This window comes from Urocitellus parryii, chromosome 6 (assembly GCF_045843805.1).
Source record: "Urocitellus parryii isolate mUroPar1 chromosome 6, mUroPar1.hap1, whole genome shotgun sequence".
In the NCBI taxonomy this organism is placed as follows: Eukaryota; Metazoa; Chordata; class Mammalia; order Rodentia; family Sciuridae; genus Urocitellus; species Urocitellus parryii.
Window position 1 is genome coordinate 198,831,350 of NC_135536.1, and position 14,488 is coordinate 198,845,837.

At 56.6% G+C, this 14,488-nt stretch overlaps 1 protein-coding gene across 6 annotated transcripts in view; it reads right to left on the reverse strand.

The window, feature by feature from the left end:
- Nucleotides 1-13,540, reverse strand: part of Zbtb46 (zinc finger and BTB domain containing 46) — a 74,104-nt gene extending 60,564 nt beyond the window's left edge. For 5 of the 6 annotated variants that reach the window (XM_077799924.1, XM_026413489.2, XM_026413487.2 and 2 more), the window contains exon 1: nt 12,482-12,571. The gene's annotated coding sequence lies outside the window, so the exon portion shown is untranslated. Of the gene's footprint in view, nt 1-12,481; nt 12,572-13,080 lie in introns of those variants that run through there. The other variant, XM_026413488.2, reaches the window with a different exon arrangement.
- Between the last annotated feature and the right edge of the window lie 948 nt (nt 13,541-14,488).

Sequence of the window (14,488 nt, forward strand, 5' to 3'; positions counted from 1 at the left end):
TGGGGGGTCTCACCTAGAACTGGGAACTACCATGGGGGGTCTCACCTAGAACTGGGAACTACCATGGGGGGGTCTCACCTAGAACTGGGAACTGCCATGGGGGGGTCTGACCTAGAACTGGGAACTGCCATGGGGGGGTCTCACCTAGAACTGGGAACTGCCATGGGGGGGTCTGACCTAGAACTGGGAACTGCCATGGAGGGGTCTCACCTAGAACTGGGAACTGCCATGGGGGGGTCTCAGCTAGAACTGGGAACTGCCATGGGGGGGTCTCACCTAGAACTGGGAACTGCCATGGGGGGGTCTCACCTAGAACTGGGAACTGCCATGGGGGGGTCTCAGCTAGAACTGGGAACTGCCATGGGGAGGTCTGACCTAGAACTGGGAACTGCCATGGGGGGGTCTCACCTAGAACTGGGAACTGCCATGGGGGGGTCTCACCTAGAACTGGGAACTGCCATGGGGGGGTCTGACCTAGAACTGGGAACTGCCATGGGGGGGTCTCACCTAGAACTGGGAACTGCCATGGGGGGGTCTCACCTAGAACTGGGAACTGCCATGGGGGGGTCTGACCTAGAACTGGGAACTGCCATGGGGGGTCTGACCTAGAACTGGGAACTGCCATGGGGGGTCTGACCTAGAACTGGGAACTGCCATGGGGGGGTCTGACCTACAACTGGGAACTGCCATGGGGGGGTCTGACCTAGAACTGGGAACTGCCATGGGGGGGTCTGACCTAGAACTGGGAACTGCCATGGAGGGGTCTCACCTAGAACTGGGAACTGCCATGGGGGGTCTCACCTAGAACTGGGAACTGCCATGGGGGGTCTGACCTAGAACTGGGAACTGCCATGGGGGGGTCTGACCTAGAACTGGGAACTGCCATGGGGGGGTCTCACCTAGAACTGGGAACTGCCATGGGGGGGTCTCAGCTAGAACTGGGAACTGCCATGGGGGGGTCTCACCTAGAACTGGGAACTGCCATGGGGGGGTCTCAGCTAGAACTGGGAACTGCCATGGGGGGGTCTCACCTAGAACTGGGAACTGCCATGGGGGGGTCTCACCTAGAACTGGGAACTGAGATGGGGGGGTCTGACCTAGAACTGGGAACTGCCATGGGGGGTCTCACCTAGAACTGGGAACTGCCATGGGGGGGTCTGACCTAGAACTGGGAACTGCCATGGGGGGGTCTCAGCTAGAACTGGGAACTGCCATGGGGGGTCTGACCTAGAACTGGGAACTGCCATGGGGGGGTCTCAGCTAGAACTGGGAACTGCCATGGGGGGTCTGACCTAGAACTGGGAACTGCCATGGGGGGGGTCTCACCTAGAACTGGGAACTGCCATGGGGGGGTCTGACCTAGAACTGGGAACTGCCATGGGGGGTCTCACCTAGAACTGGGAACTACCATGGGGGGGTCTCACCTAGAACTGGGAACTACCATGGGGGGTCTGACCTAGAACTGGGAACTGCCATGGGGGATCTCACCTAGAACTGGGAACTGCCATGGGGGGGTCTCACCTAGAACTGGGAACTGCCATGGGGGGGTCTGACCTAGAACTGGGAACTGCCATGGGGGGGGTCTCACCTAGAACTGGGAACTGCCATGGGGGGGTCTGACCTAGAACTGTGAACTGCCATGGGGGTCTGACCTAGAACTGGGAACTGCCATGGGGGGGTCTGACCTAGAACTGGGAACTGCCATGGGGGGGTCTCACCTAGAACTGGGAACTGCCATGGGGGGGTCTCAGCTAGAACTGGGAACTGCCATGGGGGGGTCTCAGCTAGAACTGGGAACTGCCATGGGGGGGTCTCACCTAGAACTGGGAACTGAGATGGGGGGGTCTGACCTAGAACTGGGAACTGCCATGGGGGGGTCTGACCTTGAACTGGGAACTGCCATGGGGGGTCTGACCTAGAACTGGGAACTGCCAGGGGGGGGTCTCACCTAGAACTGGGAACTGCCATGGGGGGGTCTGACCTAGAACTGGGAACTGCCAGGGGGGGGTCTCACCTAGAATTGGGAACTGCCATGGAGGGGTCTCACCTAGAACTGGGAACTGCCATGGGGGGGTCTCACCTAGAACTGGGAACTGCCATGGGGGGTCTGACCTAGAACTGGGAACTGCCATGGGGGGGTCTGACCTAGAACTGGGAACTGCCATGGGGGGGTCTCAGCTAGAACTGGGAACTGCCATGGGGGGGTCTCACCTAGAACTGGGAACTGCCATGGGGGGGTCTCAGCTAGAACTGGGAACTGCCATGGGGGGGTCTCAGCTAGAACTGGGAACTGCCATGGGGGGGTCTCACCCAGAACTGGGAACTGCCATGGGGGGGTCTCAGCTAGAACTGGGAACTGCCATGGGGGGGTCTCAGCTAGAACTGGGAACTGCCATGGGGGGGTCTCACCTAGAACTGGGAACTGAGATGGGGGGGTCTGACCTAGAACTGGGAACTGCCATGGGGGGTCTCACCTAGAACTGGGAACTGCCATGGGGGGGTCTCACCTAGAACTGGGAACTGCCATGGGGGGTCTCAGCTAGAACTAGGAACTGCCATGGGGGGGTCTCAGCTAGAACTGGGAACTGCCATGGGGGGGTCTCAGCTAGAACTGGGAACTGCCATGGGGGGGTCTCAGCTAGAACTGGGAACTGCCATGGGGGGGTCTCACCTAGAACTGGGAACTGCCAGGGGGGTCTCAGCTAGAACTGGGAACTACCAAGGGGGGGCCTCACCTAGAAGCGATAACTGCCATGGACTGGTGGGTTTCACCTAGAAGTGGGAACTGCTGTGGGGGTCTCCCCAGAGGACAAGGGAAAGACCTGCTTTCTTCTTCTCCCCTCACAGAGAAGGAGCCAAAGCCAGTGCTCTTACTTCTGAAAGCAGAAGGAAATTCCTCAGTGGGGCTGTGGGCAGCTCTGGCAGCTACAACCGACACGTCATGCCTAGTGAAGCATTTCTGGGAGCCCCCCTCTCGGTTCCAAGGCCACAGACAAGACACACAGAGTGGGAAACCTCGGGTGCTGGGTGCTGCAGACAGGAGGGTGGGTAGGTGGGAGCCCACGCATGTCCTGCAGGCTCCTCGGGGAAGGACTTCTCCAGGCCTGAGACCCACCTGCCTGGGTTGGCAGGCATCTCCAGTTCCCAGGGCAGGGCTCTGGGCTGGTCATGGCCACCTGTCAGGCACTACTGAGCTCTGAGATTGGCCAGGCATAGAGGTGGACAACTGTGATCCCAGTAACTCGGGAGGCTGAAGCAGGAGGATCCCAAGTTCAAAGGCAGCTTCAGCAACTTCGTGAAGCCCTAAGCCACCTAAGGAGACCATGTCTCAAAATAAAAAATAAAAACATGCTCGAGATAGGGCATGTAGTTAAGCACCCTGGGTACCAAAAAAATGAAGGGCACTGGTCTCACCTGCTATCCAGGGCCAGGGAGAGAAACAGACAAGGTTCTGGGTCCAACCCACAGGGAGAAGGAAGGGCACAAGGGCAATTAGCCATGCAAGTGGGGTGCTGGGAGGAGGGGGACACAGTCCTGCTTTAGACAGGGAGGCAGAAGGGGTGGTGACAGTTACCCCAAGCCAGCCCAGACACCTGGCTCTTCTCTCCTCACCCCCACTGGAGTGTGGGAGGCCCAGCCCTCCCTGCCTTTCTGCAGCCCCTGCAGGCTGAGACCCCAGTCTCCGCATCACTGCTGCCCCCGCCGGCTTGCAGGCTGCCACGTCACCAGGAACCCTACCTGCCAAGGGACATACTACTTAATATGGTGGTCACCTGCACCTCTGCTGTAAAGAACAGCTCTGTCAGGGACACGGTGCCCTGAGAAGGAACAGCTCACGACACCCAGGGAAGCCTTCCCAGGCAGACTGAGTGACGTCTATGGAAATGTGTCAGTGAGGCAGGTCTGTGGGAGCCTGAACCCCACACCGTCCAAAGTGACCGCACTTGGAATCCGGGTCTCTGCAGATGTGAGTTCAGAGCCCGACTTAACCCACCATGACTGCCACCCCTAGGAAAGGGGAGCATGGATACCCACGGGGAGGACAGGGCGACTGGGAGATGTGACCACACCCAGGCACACCAAGGCCTGAAGCTGGAAGGGGCAGAGCTTGGGAGGGAGGAAGCTCACCGACACCAGGTAAATCTCTGCCATCGTCAGCCACCGTCCCGGGACCCTCGGTTCGGCAGCCACAGGAAGCATATGAACAGCGGTCTGCAGCACCCCAGTTGCCCCACTGCACAGCAGGAAAGGCCATCTGAGATGGGAGGCCAGTGGTTTTCACCCTGGGCCACAGTCCACCACCACATTCTGATTCAGTAGTTCTTGAGGGTACTGGGGCCTGAATCCAGGGGTTCTACCACAGAGCCACATCCCCAGCCCTTTTAATTTTAAAAAAAAAAAATACGTTTTTGTTGTAGATGAGCACAATACCTTTATTTTTATTTATTTACTTTACGTGGTGCTGAGGATAGAAACCAGGGCCTCCCGCGTGCTAGGCGAACACTCTACCGCTGAGCTGTAGCCCAGTCCCCTACAGCCATTTTTTACTTTTGTTTTGAGACAGGACCTCACTGAGTTGTTGAGTCTTGCCTGGAACTTGAGAGCCTCCTGCCTCAGCCTCCCAGTGGCTATAATTACAGGCATGTGCTACTGTGTCCTGCGTTAAGGGTGAGTCTTATGAGTCTCTCCACAGGCCACCTTCACCTGAAGGGAGGTGTGTGCTATGCAAAGTCACACAGGAAACATGTGGCAAAGTCACTCCAAGTGCAGGATGCCCAGAGTCAGAGCCCTTCCAGATGGGCTGCATCGGACAGATGTGCAGCGTGTCACCTGCTTGAGAAGCAATGCATGCAACACTGGCCGGCTGCTCTGGGGGTAGCTCTGCAGGGGAAGGTGGACTGAGGCTGCCCCAGACCCAAGACACAGCCTGCACTGCACAAGCAACAGATGGCCTCCGGCCAGCTTGCAGTTTCCTACGCTGCCTCACAGGCCCAAGGAGGTATCAAGCTCAGTGCTCACAGTGCCTCCCTTGGGAAGCAGAGAAACCTGCTTGAATAAAGAATGAGCTCGCCATCAGCTGCACGGAGCCCAGGGACACAGGGGCAGGCACTATGCTGGGCCACAGCCCTCACCCAAGTGAAGGCATGTTTCTCAGCCCTGGCCCCACTTCTAGGGCACCTGCAGGCCATGCACAGGTGCTGGTGAGCATTTGTGACTCTGCTCCACCCAAAAAAAACTGTCACTGGACACAGCCTCGCAAAGCCACACATAGCAGAGATTTTGGAACCTCCCACTCTCCCTTTCCCAGGATCTCTGGCAATTTCCACAATGCTAAGCAGATTTTAAAAAACAGCAATAGTGATCAAGATGCCAGACCAAGAGAAGAAGCAAAGGATCTGGCAGGACCACCTCCCAAAGGGTTACTTCCTCCAAAGCCTGGGCATCTGTGAAAAGGGCCTTGACCACAGTGGATGTTAGAAGTGTCTCCTTGTCTCATCCACCAGCACACAAGAGAAAGAACTGGAAAAGTCTACATGAACCTGACACGGAAAACACCTCTGTTCAGCTGCTTAGTGGGCCACTCAAGGGGTTCAGGTTTTACTGCCCTGCAGACAGAGCACCTCTGATGGTTTCCGAAAAATTCAAGACACCTGAGCATAAAGAGCCAGTCTTCAAGCAAAGCAACAGAATAACACAAACATTTCCTACATGACAGCCAGCAATGGGTAATGAGCTCTCCTGTCACCTATCCACCCAAGTACCACCAAAGGCAAGAGCGACAATGGATGACATACAGACACACTTTTAATTTTTTTTTTACCTTTACTTTATTTATTTATTTTTATGTGGTGCTGAGGATCGAACCCAGGGCCACACATGTGCAACGTGAGCACTCTACCACTGAGCCACATCCCCAGCCCCCAGACACATTTTTAACAACATGATGCTAAACAGAAACATTTAAAGTGCAAAGAGTGACATTCACCTAAAATGTTTCATTTGCTTCAGACAAGGGCATTAGCATGTTTAGTAACTGTGGAGGAATTTCTGTTTGGTGTTTTGCTTTGTTTTGGTTTTGGCTTTGGGCACTGGATTAACCAGGGGTGCCTCACTACTGAACTGCATCCCCACCATTGAACTGAATCCCCAGCCCTTTTTATCTTATTTTTAGACAGGGTCTTGCTAAATTGCTCAATCTGGCTTCTCCTCCTGAGTATCGGGGATGGCAGGTATGCACCATGCTACCCAGCTGCCCCTGAAGTTTTCAATATCCTGACTTCCTTAGTTTCCCTTCAGAGCTGGAAAATCACAAACGGCCACACAGCACTTTGTGAACCACACAGAGCAGGTGCTGGCCTGCCTGAGCCTTCCTGGTCAGGAAGAGCCACCTATTTACTGGCCAAGGTGAGAAACAACGGCGTTTTGACTTTCTCTTCCATAAGGTTTCCACAGGAAAAATCCACTTGCCACTCCACTCCGCTGTGAATTCTTACTGCTGTGAACACCAGGAGAGCATTGGCACCATGTCTGAATCAGGCAGGGAGATTGAAATATCAAACCCAAGGGCCCTAGAGGGTCCTGGTGGAGTGTGAGGGCCACACAGAGTTGGGAGCCCTGAAGTGACCTAGGGTGCTCACCAGGGACATAGCCTTCTCAAGTGTAAACAGACCCCAATGGGAACTTGCTGGAAGCTTTAGAAATTTCTTCCCAGAAGCCGGGCATGTTGACCACACCTGTCATCCCAGCGACTTGGAGGCTCAGGCATGGGGATTCAAGTTTTAGGCCAGCCTGGGCAACTTAGTGAGGCCCTGCCTCAAGAAAAGAAAAAAATAAAGCCTGGGACGTAGCTCAGAGGTATGGCACACTGGACTCGGTTTCCATCACCAAAGTCAGAAAGGCCCCCAAGCTGACATGCGTGTGCACACACAAAGCCAGGCGTGGAGCCTGAGGGGTCCAAGAGGAGAAGGCAGAGGCCGTCCAGGGCTGGAGCTCTTCAGGTTCCCTGATCGGCCGAGATTGGGCTCAGTTCCCCACAGGACTGGCAGCACCTGGATCTGTGAGGTGTCCTCAGGAAGATGCCCAGCCTGCCAGTAACTGCTGCTCAGGAGACGCAAGGTGAAAAAGCACAGGGAGCACGGCTACAGCCATCCAGGCGCCAATGTGAGGGAGGACAGGTGCCATGCTGGACACTGTGCCCTGGCCAGACACTCCCCGAAGCGATTCTCCTTTCTGCATCTTCCAATCCTGATTGCTCTCCCGAACTCTGTCCTCTCAAAAATGCATGTCCACAGTCTGCATGACTGCTTCATTTTCTTTGTCAACAGGCATGTCAGCCAGGGAGTGGACCTCTCCCGGAGCTGGGAATGACCAGATTACATCTAGAAGGTGGGGGTTTGAGTGGAAGGGGGCTTGGGTGGTACACATGCCTCTTACAAACCAGCCGGCAGGGTATCAGGCGAGCAGCAGCTTCCTTGGATGGGTGACAACCACACAGGTGGAGTCTAGGCATGAGGAACACCTCAGAAGTTGAGCGTGCTGGTCTACACTCAACGAGGCAGGCTCCCCTGGAGCACAGAAGGCAGCATTCCGTGGCTAGAGGATGATGATGAACCCGAGCACCATTCTCACCTGCAGGGGTCACCTCTTCAGTCAGTTCATTCTCCACCTCTAAATGAAGCTGTGTAATTTCTGCTTCCTACCAAAATTCCTAAGCTGATTTTGAACTTCCTAAATCAAAGCATGCTGCTGTTCAGGCTTCAGTGCTCAATGGGTCGATGAGAACAGCACATCACAAACCTATCTTAAGATTCAAAGGAGGGCTGGGGATATAGCTCAGTTGGTAGAATGCTTGCCTTGCATACACAAGGCCGTGGGTTCAATCCCTAGCACCACAAAAAAAAAAAAAAAAAAAAAAAAATTCAAGTGAATGGTGGCACATGCCTGTAAACCCACTCAGGAGGTTGAGGCAGGAGGATCACAAGTTCAAAGCCAGCCTCAGAAACTTAGTGAGGCAAGTAGCAACTCAGCGAAGACTCTGCCTCTAAATAAAATATAAAAAAGGGTTGGGATGTAGCTCAGTGGTTAAGCAACCCTGGGTTCAATCCCTGGTACCAAAAAAAAAAAAAATTCAAACAGGGCTGGAGCAGTGGCCATGCTTGTCACCCACCTGCTCGGGAGGCTGAGGCAGAAGGATTGCAAGTCTGAGGTGAGCTGGGCAACCTAGCAAGACTCGGTCAAAAAAAAAAAAAAATTCAAAAAGGGCTGCACCAGGACAAGATTATGAAGACTAAGACTTTCTCTTCAAAGGTCATTTTAGGTATGCATCTGACAGACCTACGAGAGGCAGGGCCTGTCTCAGCACACAGACCTGCGCCTGCCATCCCAGCCCAAGATGCAGCGGTGCCTTGTTGCAAACCTCTGCAGAGACCCCTGCACACCTGAACACTGCTGGTGAAGGAGAGGGTTCCCACTAAGAGAGAGAGGCCTCGTTTCTTGCAGTGGTTGGAAGGAGAGAGATAAAGCCATGAATGAAACAAAACTGTCTCATAAACAGAAGTCGATCTGTGTCCCATAAAAGCAGTGACGCTGTCCAACTTTTGTGCAAATTAAGACATTTTAAAAAACCCATCTTTCACACACACACTCATGGATCATTTGCGACCTGCAGGCAGCTAGAAAGACAGAGGTGTTAGCAAATCAGAGAGCCATAAGCAGACAGGGAAAGCAAGAAAAACTGGGCCCATCTGGGGCACCTGAGCACCCAGCTCTAGGCAGGGAAGGAACTGCTTCTGCAAGCTCTCCAAAAAGGATGAGGGGTCTCCCAGTATGACTCATGGGAAGGGACTGTGGGCTGCAGCAAGAGCTCTGAATGGTGCAGTGGAGAACACATCCCTTCTCATGCCACCCCCACAGCTGCCCCCTCCAGCCTGCCCTCATGGGCAGACCACACTCATAAAACAGGTCAGATGCAGTTCTGTAGAGCCCTGGCTCAGGTGCCTTGGACAGACACATGCCCCTCCACACCCTACAGTCTGTGTACACTCTATCCTTTTCCAGTCCTCAAGGTGGCTCTCTCCCACCTCTTTGACCACATCACATCAGTGGTCCCTACGTGCCCCCTGCCACATGCCCACAGACCACTGGCACTCTGTCCCCAACCCAACCTGAAGGCTGGTGCACAGCAGGACCTCAATAACCCCAAGGAGTGGTCAGGAAAACCCTGGGTATCTCTAACACAGCTCAAAGGGTACATCTGTGGAAACACAAAAAGCGCTGTCAGTGCTGCTGAAAAATACACTGAGGTTCTCAGCCATCCCCCAATGCCCAGTTTAATCCAAGTCATGTTGCCTAACATGCCCAAGGCCCTGGGTTCCATCCCAAGCACCAGAGGGAAAAAATTAAACACCAAAAAAACATAGTAATTTTAAAATCTAAGTTAGAGTTAAATGGTACTGCTGATTTCAACATCCAACAGAAAATCCTACAAAAGTCAGACTCAGATCAAATCTGAGGAACCTGCTAGTTTTAACCCTGCATAGAAGAACTCATCTGTTAGAAACGGCTTTCCACTTTCCACCTACAAGCAACATGGTCAGGTACATTCTCCCACCACTAGCAAACCACAGTACCACCTGAGAGTGCAAAAGAAGGCAAAGTGTCTGAGAACCGCCAAAAGTGAGGAGACCCACAGGTTCCAGTCTCAGTCCCAAGGCTCCGCACATGCTAGGACAAGCTCCAGCCATGCCAAAACCAGAGCTGCAGCCACAGGCAGGAAACCAAGACTGGAACAAGAGGATGTATTTCAAAGACGTCAAAGACGTAAGTCTGTGGCCTTGATCATGATGCTATTGCATCTTCCACTTCTTCCTGGGGTGCAGCGATTCAGAAACTCCAGCAACCACAGGGATCTTCTTTCTTCCCCCACAGAAAGGCACAGAGTCTCAGGGGAACTAAGAATCTGCATCACTCCAGAGAACTTAAGGTAAAGCACACACATCAGAGCAGAGGATAAAGCCCACATTTTTTATGAGAACAATAGTTGGGCAAGAAGATACAGTCCCCCAAACAGAATTTCCCAAAGTAAGTGCTGGAACACTGGTGTGGGCATGTAAGGGAGCAATGGTTTCTAGAACTTTCCTCTCATACCAGCAGCCAAGAGGGCGCCTGAGCACAGAAAGTGATGGCAACGTGAGAGAATCAGCTCAAATTCCCCAGCTTGTGGTGCATTCTAAGCACCATGCACTAAGTGGGTCCCTAAGTTCCTGGAGGCTGGTCTAAGACCTCTGATGAAGCACAGAGCACCACAGCTGAGCAGCCGCCCCAGAAACACAGACCACAGGGACAGAGTGGCCCAATTTCCCTAATTTGAAGAACCCCACATAAGGACAGTGCTGGGAAGTTCACTATTGACATTTAATTTGGTTTAACAGTGTTTGTAAATAAAACATCTCCAGACAATAACCAGAGTCCACGCTTTGTGGTGTTTCTCTGCACCTGTGGAGCAGTGCTACCACTGTACCTGGCTGGCCTTAATGTCTGTGCTACTTGTGACCAAGGGACCTGGGAAGCCACAGGCCACGGGACAACCTGACCCCAGTATGATTCAAATGGGGATATAATGTCAAGGGGACAAGTGCCCCCATGTAACAGCCAACCAGTCCCAGTCAGAAAGAGCAAGGGACTGAGGCCTGAGTACCAGGACAACCTATGTTCTGGCAAAAGCAGCTAAACCTGAACAAAAGTTATCTACGTTACTACGCAAAACAAAACTCTTACATGCAGGATACTGTCAGTGAGAGGCTTAATTAAATGCTGTCCCCAGGTAGGCCTGAGGCAAGATTGAATTTTGGATTTCTAGACATTCCAGTGAGGTATTCCACTACTCTTAAGAGAAATCCACAATAACCCCTCTTCCCTTCAGTAAAGGATATGGAAACAATCACAAGCTTTTTAGGGGACACAGTGTTAAATTCCTACTTATATCTAAAAAGCTTTCGCCTAAATATTCCCATTATTCACCTGATCTTTTCGGTAATAACAAGACTGGGACCTCAAAGTTTTCAAAATATCTAATACTATCACAAAGTTATAACAAATGTAAGAATCCTATGATAAAATACTACCGTTTGCGTCTATATGTCTCCTTTTGATGAACAATTTTCCACTCTTGCTGAGTGGAAATACTGCCTTACACTGGTAAAGCGAAGGCCAGCAACAGAGTGGATCCACCAGTGTTACCAAACACGGAAAGTTAGCCTCGACGACACAGCCTTCGGGAAACACTCTGCAACTATACCACTCTGAGGCACAGGAGCACTCCAGGCACAGGTGTCCGCACCGGCTGCTAGTGAACCGTTTCCTAATTAGCATTTCTTAAAACAATGCAGATAACAATCTTGCCAGTATAACCCTCGCCAAGAGCTCCGCTGAGATTGTAGCGCCAATGCCACTGAAATTCCCTAAGAATCTCAGTCAAACTTTCTTTTGTTTATATTTCTTCGATGTAAGAAATTACCTGTTCTGCACCCCATTTGGCTTGCCCTCAGGCTCCACAGTCCAGCCCTATTGTATATAGTTCTTTTTAATCTTTCAAACAGTGAAATTCTTGGAGGAACGGGGGAACCCCAATTGGCCAGAGCCCTCCCTCTGGCGCAGAAAATTCCCCATTTGCCCTCGGGATTGAGTTGTCAGACACTGTCTTGCGCTACCCGGTGAAACTGACATGTCTATTTACAGGGAAACAAAGACGCGGCTCGCAGCGGACCCCGCTCCCTCCGCGCTCCCCGTGCGCTCCGCGCGCCGCGTCTTCTCTGCGCGCCCCTTGCCGCCCGGCGCCAGGGCCCTGCGCCCGGGTTCGGCCCGTGATTAAAATGGAGACTGGGCCGGCGTCCGGCTTCTGGGAAGACAATGACCCCCAAGGCCCCGCAGGGTGCGGAGACCTGCCTGCTCCCACCTCCCGCAGTTCCGACTCTTGGCAAACTCGGCGCGGGCGGGTCCGGGTGCGGCTCCGCGGCGCGGGCGGAGGACGAGCGGAGCGGCGCGGGCGGGGGGCGCGGGACGCCCCCGGGTTGCCTCCCGGGGCCGGGCGTTGACGCAGCAGAAATTACCAGCTGGAAAATTCCCCTTTCGGAGGTGACGGGGGAGGGACCGCGGCGGCAGGAGGTGCCGGGGGCCGAGGGGCCGGGCAGCCCGCGGCCGCCGCCACCTCCGCGCTCAGCCCCGCGGGGATCCGCGCCCCCCGCCGCCCCGCCCACGCCACTCGGGTCGGGACCCGCGGCCGGGGTCCGCGCGCCACCCCTAGTCTCCGCCGGGCGCCCATCGCCCCCGGTAGGGCGCCCCCGCGGGGCGGGGCGTGGCGGGCGGTGGGGCGGGGGCGCGCCAGGCTCGGAGCGGCCGGGCTACAGCGTCCCGGCCCGGCCCGGCCCGGCCCCGCCACGGTACGCCGGCCCGGCCGCGCGGACAATGAGCCGGCGCCGCTTACCTGTGACCCCATGGGGCGCGGGCGGGCGCCGGGGCCGCCGGACCGGCGCCGGTGATAGCCGCTGCCGCGGGCGAGCGCTGCGTGCGGGCGGGTCCGAGCTGCGTGCTCGCCGGGGCTGCTCGGTCCGCCCGCCGGTCCGTCCGTCCGTCCGTCAGGCCGGCGCGCGCCCCCGCGCCGCTCCAGCCCCGCGGCCCGCCGCCCGCGCGCGCCCCGCCCGCGGACCCTGACCCCGCCCCCGGCGCGCGCCCGCCTGCCGCTGATTGGCTCGCGCTGCTCCGGGCCGCGGCCACCGCCCCGGCCCCGCCCCCGCCGCCGGCCGCCGCCCCGCCCCTCGCCCGGCGACTCCGCGCAGCGGGCTGGCGGGGGCAGCGCGGCAGTCGGTCTGCACGCCCCCCCCCGTGGCGGCCGGACAGCGGAAGTGCCGGCTGAAGCTCGCTGGGCATTGTGGGAAGCCCCCTCCCCTGGCTGGCGGGCACTGGGGCGGCGCGGCGGGGGTCCCCGGCCCGCGCGTCCCTCCCCCGTGGGTGTCGGGCAGCGGGGAGACCACCCAATGGGAGAGGCCGGCTGGGCGAGGGCGCCGGGCCCTGGGGACAGCGCACCTGGCGTTGCCTACGCGCCTGTTCCTGGAGCGCGCTGGTCCTCGGGTCACCGGTTGTCCCCAACCCCGACGCGCCGTCGTGGTGCGCGCATCTGGCAAACTTCGCGACTTTCTCACCGGCACCGGCGGATAGACGGGCCTCGGAGCGCAGGACGCCCAGACGCTCCAAGGCCGCCGGTGGCGCAATGCCCGGGAGAGCCTGGGTACCGCGCGCCCCCACCATCGAGGGACCTCGATGCACCCGGGGGTGGGCGCACCTTGGGGCGCTGGCCACGTGGCTATGCCCGCCACTGGGGCTGGGTTTTGGCCAATTATGAGCAGTGGCGCTTAGGTCCTTTCGTGGTGTAGTCGACCCGTGGGGCGCGGGGCTTGGGAAGGGGCGGAAGGCAAACGGCCCGGGTTTTGCTCGGATTCTCCAGCCGGCAATCCGATCGCGATTTGTGCCGCCCCAGATGTGTCTCTTCCCACCCCCGCCCCCAGTGGCGTGGTGAGACCAGCGCCTCCCCCTCTCGCCTCCGCTGCCCTCGGGCGGACAGAATGGGGAGCTCGGCCCCGCATTCCTGGCTGGTCTGCGCGGGGGTAAAGGCCACCTCGCTTCCTCCCCCCAGCACGGCGGGAAGGGAGGTGAGCCTGTGGCCGGCCAGCCACGCCGAGGAGTCGAGCTCCGCTAGGTCAACCAATCGCAAAGCTCCCGGCGGTCCGCGCCCTGCCTCCCTGCGGGGCCAGCTCCGCGGAATTCCTCGGGAGGTGGGAGGCGACGGGCCATGATGGAGGCTTTCTCTGAATGTGTAAGGAGGCATTCACCCGGCGGCAGTGGGAGGGCAGGCTGGGGGAAATTCTCCTTGAGAGAGCAAGGGCGAGCCGAGGTCTGGCAGCCAGCGATGGAAGGCTGGGACACTCCCTCACTGCTCCGCGGCGCCTGGAGAAGGCTGTGCAGACGCCCCCGCCCCAGCCTCTCTCGCCAGCCGCCTGAGCTGGCACTGCGGGTCCAGGAAACACCATCCTCAGCCTCTTTGCTGGAGGACCCACTTGGGATGAACCCAAGTGTCTCTGGCCCTTAGGAAGTGGGGGTTGGGCACAGTCACCCTGAGAAGTGGCTGCCTCTAGGCCTCCAAGAGGTTCTGACTGGTCACCTGCCTCTTCCCTTTGAGGAGGCAGAGGACACTGTCTGCAGATAGCCACTCAGCCCCCACTACCCCCTAACCTGGAGCTCCTTTGGAGCCCATAGGAGGAAGTGAAGCAGGGAGAGACCTCTTACGTCATCTCCTGGCTCAGAGACACCCCGTTTTTCCCAAAATGGTGGGGTGGATGACAGTGTTTGGGTGCCATGTCCATGTTCCATGCAGGACTGTAGAGCAGTGGATGCTGCCTTGCCAGAGCATTCTGGTGCTCAGTCATTGCTCAAGAGG